This window comes from Pseudochaenichthys georgianus, chromosome 1, assembly GCF_902827115.2.
Source record: "Pseudochaenichthys georgianus chromosome 1, fPseGeo1.2, whole genome shotgun sequence".
In the NCBI taxonomy this organism is placed as follows: domain Eukaryota; kingdom Metazoa; phylum Chordata; class Actinopteri; order Perciformes; family Channichthyidae; genus Pseudochaenichthys; species Pseudochaenichthys georgianus.
In genome coordinates, this window is record NC_047503.1 from 45,913,874 (window position 1) to 45,921,284 (window position 7,411).

The following is a 7,411-nucleotide window of genomic DNA, read 5'->3' on the forward strand; positions in this document are numbered from 1 at the left end:
GCCTGGAGCTTAGGGACACGTGTTATTATGCCTGATGTTCAACCCTATTACAAGGTAACCCATGACTACTGCGCTCAGCCTGGCCTCACTTGACTCGGAGAGAAAGAAAAAAAGCTATCCGATATTCAACCAAAATATTTCCCCCGCAGATTAATTCCTATACTTTGAACTGGCACCGGTTTCTGTGAACTTCCACTCGGCTGTTTGTTTTTCAACCTTGAAGAGTTTCTATCTGGGCTTCGTTCCAAAGCTCTGCAACGCTTCGGTCCTCCTATGGAAAACTGCACTTCCCGTCAGAGGAACTTTCAAACCTTCACCTCCTCGTGGTCACTTCTGAAAAGCTGTGGACGCAACCGTTCAAAGCGGATTGTTTCTGTTTTGTTTTATTGGAAATGTCGCTCATGAGCGCAGTAATGTAAACAGAGTGGTGACTGATGCCAGGGACTGGTAGTGAGACGCGGCAGCACGAGGCTCTGATGAAGAGGACGGTAGGATCGTTTGGTGTGGGTTATATGAGGTACTCGGCTGAGGACAGAGGCAACGGCAAAAAAACGTATTTTAGCCGCATAAAAGGACGTCGTGCCTCATATTTACTGCTTAAATTCAGCCCTTTTTTACTGCAGCGACAAAACCCATAGATTTAAACAGACTTAACTTTTAATTTATACACAGTTTATGTGTGTAAAGTTTTGACTAGTTTCAAATAAAAGTTTGTGCTGAAGTTCCATCCTAATAAATAAACAAATGAAAACATAAAATGACTTAAAGGCGAGGTAGGTAAGTTTAAGAAACCGGCTCGAGATACACTTGTTGTTATATTCCATGGAATGCTGTTAACGTCCCGATAGCAACGAATATCTGAAGTGCTTTGACAAAAAATCAGTGGAAGCCGTGGCGCTGTAAAAAGCACGACCAATCATCTGAGCCGGCTAAAGTAACTGGATGGCCTACCTGCCTGTCAGCCTTCCATCGGGGCACACACTTATCTCGTGCCCTCGTGTGTGTCGGGGGAGGGGCTCTGTGAGGAAGTGGCAGATTTCTTCCCGCTGTGTATTTTCAAATTCTAGCGATCTCGAGCTGGTTTCTCCAAAATGACCGACCCCACCTTTAACTAGACCATGCGGTTATCAAAAAAGTACAGGTTTTACTAATGGAGTCTGGTGGCATTGGAAAGAGCATAGATGGATATTTAACTGCTTGTCGTTCCCTGGACGAAAAAGCTGTCTTATGGCAAAATCAAGCAGCAACACTTAAAGGTGGAGTAGGTACGTTTCAGAAACCGGCTCGAGATACACTTTTTGTTATATTCCATGGAATGCTCTTAACATCCCGATAGCAATGAATATCTGAAGTGCTTTGACAAAAAATCCATAAAAAAATGTCATCTGTAGAAGCCGTAATACTGTAAAAAGTACAACCGATTGGACGGCCTACCTGCCTGTCAGTCTTCCCTCTGGGCACAAACTTATCTCGTGCCCTCATTGGTCATGTGCGCGTTCGTGTGTTGGAGGAGGGGCTCTGTGAGGAAGTGGCAGATTTTCTCCGGTTGTGTATTTTCAAATTCTAGCGATCTCGAGCCGGTTTCTCAAACTTACCTACCCCACCTTTAACCTCATATAGGTTTTTTAGTTTCTAATATGTGTTGCCGCTGCCTTTGTTCACAATACGTTGATTTACTTCTGCACTCGTACTCCAAACTGGGACCTGCTGTAGGTGATACACTGACTCTAGACGAGTACTTTATACAACCCCACTTAGAAGAGAAAAAGAGAAAGAAGAAAACAAGCGAACATAGCGGTGAAGACTCAAATGGTCCCATGTGTCACTTCAGAGGAGGACGGGGTCTCTGGGTTCAGGAGCGATTCCACTTTGAATGCATACGTTCGTGCTGATGTTTTCCCTCCTCCAAAGCGGTGTTACGTAACTAAAGCACCATCTGCTGTGTGCATGCATCGATATGCCAAAAACGGTTGAATTTCTGCAACAGATCCAAACAAGACAAGACGCCGGATTAAACGCAAGCTCGTGTGAGGGCTTATAATGTAGCATTACTCCTCTTTCAATACACACTTTGTGTCCCGGAATATCCCTTTAACTGTAAAGCTTTAATGGGTGCGTTGCCAGTTTTTGGCAAAGCCACGTCTCCGCTCACATTCCTGACTCACTTTCCCAGAAAAGTCTCTGTTTGTGTACCTGGAAACGGGTTTAGCGAGGGGAACGACCCAAAGACTTCTCCGTGGTCATTACTGAACCCAGGAAGTGCTGGTGGGTTAGACACGGAGAATGAAAGTCTGACGCAGACAATGACTCGGCACAAACTGGATCATCTTATCAGTCACTTCCTCCTCGGATAACGGAGAGACCTAAACAGTCTTTTCACTCTGATGTTTCCCAAGGAAGTGAAAGGGAGAGTTGTTGTGTCCTCATAATGAAAGTTGGATTCATCCCAGCTGCTGGCAGACACGAGGTTTAGCTCAACTCAAGTGAAGCTGCTAAAGCAGAAATCTGTGTTTTAAAACCATTAACTCCAGTCCGATGGCATCTGGCTGGGATCCATCTTCTGCCAGTCGCTTTGGAGGATTACTATTCGGTATTTCAAGGACGTACTTTCTTTTGTAGGTGGCTGAAACAAATCAATGCAACTCGAAACCTACCGAACTCCGAGTCCTTTGTTCTGAGGGTCCTTTCTGTAGACATCAGTGAGAGCTATCTTCACACTTAGAGGTTTCAAAATCTACTCTGTGAGGATAGTAAATTCCAAGGTGAGGAAAACAGTCCTGCCTGCAGATAAGAGTCTAATTGAGATCATATTGAGCTTAAATTAGAATTTGCTGCACTCTATATCTATAGAAATGGACATATGTGGGTTCTTACCCTTCAATTGGGCTCTGCGAATGCACGATGAGCATTTTCGCCAGCCTGGAACGTGCCAGAGTAGGACGTGGAGAGGGAAGCTTTAGTATCGGTAACCACATTATAAGCTGTGGGTTCAGTTTGCTTGTAAAACACCAACAATGTCAACAGACGTGTTATCGAAGTACAAAACGCGTGAGGGCATCTGATCCGTGACAGAAGGCCACATCTGCTACACAACAACACATGTGGCTGAGGATTCATTACTTAAATCATTGTTAAGCTTATATTAGAATTTGCTGCGTTTTATATCCGTATGAATTTAACATATTTAGGTGCTAAACCAACAGAGGCTCTTTGAGACCCTTCCATTGGACTTTGAGGACTTATGATGGACATTTTCACCAACCAACGAATCAAAACAATTCACTGTCAGTTGCACCTTAATTGGCCTGAAAACAGCTTCCCAGTGCTCGGTGTTAAAGGTCACCTATTATGCAAAATCCACTTCTCCATGTCTCTTCTACATCAACATGTGTCCTCTCTTCTTCATGTCTCTTCTACATCAACATGTGTCCTCTCTTCTTCATGTCTCTTCTACATCGACATGTGTCCCCTCTTCTTCATGTCTCTTCTACATCAACATGTGTCCCCTCTTCTTCGTGTCTCTTCTACATCAACATGTGTCCCCTCTTCTTCATGTCTCTTCTACATCAACATGTGTCCCCTCTTCTTCATGTCTCTTCTACATCAACATGTGTCCCCTCTTCTTCATGTCTCTTCTACATCAAAATGTGTCCCCTCTTCTTCATGTCTCTTCTACATCAACATGTGTCCCCTCTTCTTCATGTCTCCTCTACATCAACATGTGTCCCCTCTTCTTCATGTCTCTTCTACATCAACATGTGTCCCCTCTTCTTCATGTCTCCTCTACATCAACATGTGTCCCCTCTTCTTCATGTCTCTTCTACATCAACATGTGTCCCCTCTTCTTCATGTCTCCTCTACATCAACATGTGTCCCCTCTTCTTCATGTCTCTTCTACATCAACATGTGTCCCCTCTGTGGAAAGAGACTCTGAAAGTTTCAGGAACAAAGATTCTCTCTCTTTTTGATCCATTTCTATAAAATGATCTTTCAGCCAATCAGAGACAGGCTCTGGATATATCTGAGAGCTGTGATGTATTGAGGATAAACAGTATACTAGGGACCTTTAAGATATCCAGCGTGTTGAACACTAAGTTGTAAGACGAGGACAGGGAGACACTGTTGTCCTCTCTCCTTTTTCACCTGAATAGACCCATCAGTAACCAACACTGGTGGGACGCTGCTGACCTCCAGGTGACCCCCCCCCCCCGTCTCGATAATGGCGCTCACATTGTCCGAAACACTGTGGAGCGTCTCCGGTTTCAAAGAGGCCCGGCAAAACGGCACTTAGCCTCCGAATAGTTGATCAGAAACCTCGTGGGTCGCGTTCACACCAGCCTCGTTCAGTCCGGGTGAATCGCACCGAAAGAAAGGCAGCGTAATATTTGATGTCTTCAAAATCTTTAGCGAAAGAGTGAAGCAGTGTTGAACAGTGTCGTGTGGAGTCAAAAGGGTGCATCAATAATACATAAAAGTCAGGTACATGCAGCAAAATACAACATGTCATCAGGTTAAGAGACACACGGAGGTAAAAGGTATGATAATAAAAATAAAATAAATAATGATTTCTCTCAAGACACAAGACGATTGAATCTAACAGCAGTATGAAAATAACCTGGCGATGCTCCAAAGCTACGGTAGAAATGGCCGGGATTTACGTGAATTAACCCCCTTAATGTCTGACCAATGGGTGAACAGCATTTCCGAGCACATGACTTGTGTTTAAAGTGTATAGTCCGTTTGAGTTTTGCCCGTGTGAACGCAAACCGAACCTTCTGACAAATAAAACAATTGAACAAACTGCCGTCTGGTGCGCACCAAAGAAGCGACTTTTAGGTGTGAATGCGACCTACATCTCCACCTCCTCTGACAGCTGAAGAGGAGGAGGAGGAGGAGGAGGAAGAGGAGGAGTATGTTTCTTGATGCTAGCGTCCTCTTTGTCGCTGATATGGAAAACCTCCATCTGGGAGAGAATTTGGAGTTGGAAAGGTTCAGTTTTCGAGCTTCTGGTCCTCGTTGAGTATCAGTGAAGCTTCAGAGTGTGCCTCTCATGTATCATCACTACCCTTTTTAAGGTCAAGCTTTAAGCATCTGTTTTTAGGAAATATGAACATCTCTGGCAGTCTTTTGAAAACCCAGAAGGTATTTTAATGTTTCTGCAATTAGCTTTTTAATCAAGTGGTGCAGTGATAATGTATTTAGCATTGTAAGGGCTCCCCCGACAAAAAGCAGTTGAATTTTCCCATTTGATTTCGGAATATTGCTGAAAATAAGCTCTTTGGCAAACAAACGTTTATGATTTCTGAATTAAAAAGCTAATGTCATGCTATAAAGAAACTAAAGCACGGTCACATGACTTCACCGCTAAGCTAAAGGCGGCTAATGTTGGGCTATAAAGAAACTAAAGCACGGTCACATGACTTCACCGCCGCTAAGCTAAAGGCGGCTAATGTTGGGCTATAAAGGAACTACAGCACGGTCACATGACTTCACCAACGCTAAGCTAAAGGCGGCTAATGTTGGGCTATAAAGGAACTACAGCACGGTCACATGACTTCACCGCTAAGCTAAAGGCGGCTAATGTTGGGCTTTAAAGGATGGTTAAATGCTAACTCATCTCCGGTTTAAGGACTCATTCCTGCACCACTCTTTTTGACCATTTCAACCCTTCACATTTTCCATTTTCTGCCTAAAATCCAATTATTGCTGTGGACATTTTTCACTATTTAATGACATTTTATAGACCAGATGATTGGCCGAACAATGGGCACACGAATGTCCATATTATGCTACAGTCAGATATGCTAAACTAGCTTAGCATAACGACTGGAAACGGAGGGAAACAGCTAGCATAGCTCTGTCCGAGTTTCACAAAATCCAAACACCAGCACCTTTAAAACTCATTACTACATCCCATTGAATAATGTAATCTTCAGACACACAATACATCTCCATTTGAATGTAGCGGTGTGTGCTACATGGTGCTAGCATCCTCTGAGTGGAAAACAGGGTTCTGCTTTTTTGAAATATCAGCCATAGATTTGATTCACAGATGCTTCAGTATCTCAAAAGTAATGATGAAACATGAGAGGCAATAACACGTCGTTGATTAAACCAAAACCGAGTCAGTGGTTTTCAGAGTAAAAGCCCCGATGTCTGAATGAAACGATACTCTGGTATTAAACGCAGACTTCCTGTGGAGAGCATAACGAGGGAATAATCACATCCTGCTGGGTCTTTAGTGAGGAAAGAGACTAGCAAACATTCCACATTAACATGTCATATAATGTACAGCAAACCTTTAGCCCTTTTCTGTCCGTCTCTCCGTAACCACAGTTATACTTCGGACCTGTTAACACATCTTTATGTACAACTCCTTCGTCAGTAAGTAACCTTTCAAAAGAAAAAAGTAGAAAAATACAAAAAAAATACAAGAAGTGCCGTACAAATAGAAGCCTAATATTTTCTGTTTTGGTTTTGTGTGAGTGTACTGTACACCTGTATAATGTATATTTTAATATTTATATGCAGCTGTTGTATTAAAAGTATATTTTTAAAATAAAAACTGTGCCTTGTTTCTTTGTTTTATAAGTTCACTAATAATTAATATTTTATTGTCATTATTTGTATTCATATTATTCTATAATGACTGATTTTATCATCATTATTATAATTGTTATCATTTTATTTTTACAATAATCGTTATTTTAATGATTTCATAATTACACTATAATTATTATTGTATTTTTATTATTATAATTATTATTTCATTATGATCCTTTTTTATTATTATTATTATTAAACGGACAATCCACCTTTAGAAACCATTCTACAACATGTTGACTTGCTAAAAGCTGTCTTTTCTGTTAATTGTGATGCAGCGTTACCAATTAAAGGTGTTGCTTTTTTGCACATTTGATTTGCATTTATATTTTGGGATCAATAGTGCATGAATGCTGCACAGCGCCACCCTCAGGCCACACAGAGGCACTGCAGCAGCCAGAAACCTTTTAAATAACTTCTTCCTGAAGAATTTGAAGCAGGAAGAAGGAGGGTTTTGGGTTTCTCAGACTTGAGTAAAAGTAGAAGTACTCAGATGGTGTACTTGAGTAAAAGTAGAAGTACTCATATCGTGTACTAGAGTAAAAGTAGAAGTACTCGGATCTTGTACTTGAGTAAAAGTAGAAGTACTCAGATTGTGTACTTGAGTAAAAGTAGAAGTACTCAGATTGTGTACTTGAGTAAAAGTAGAATACTCAGATGTTGTACTTGAGTAAAAGTAGAAGTACTCAGATCTTGTACTTGAGTAAAAGTAGAAGTACTCATATCGTGTACTTGAGTAAAAGTAGAAGTACTCGGATATTGTACTTGAGTAAAAGTAGAAGTACTCAGATGTTGTACTTGAGTAAAA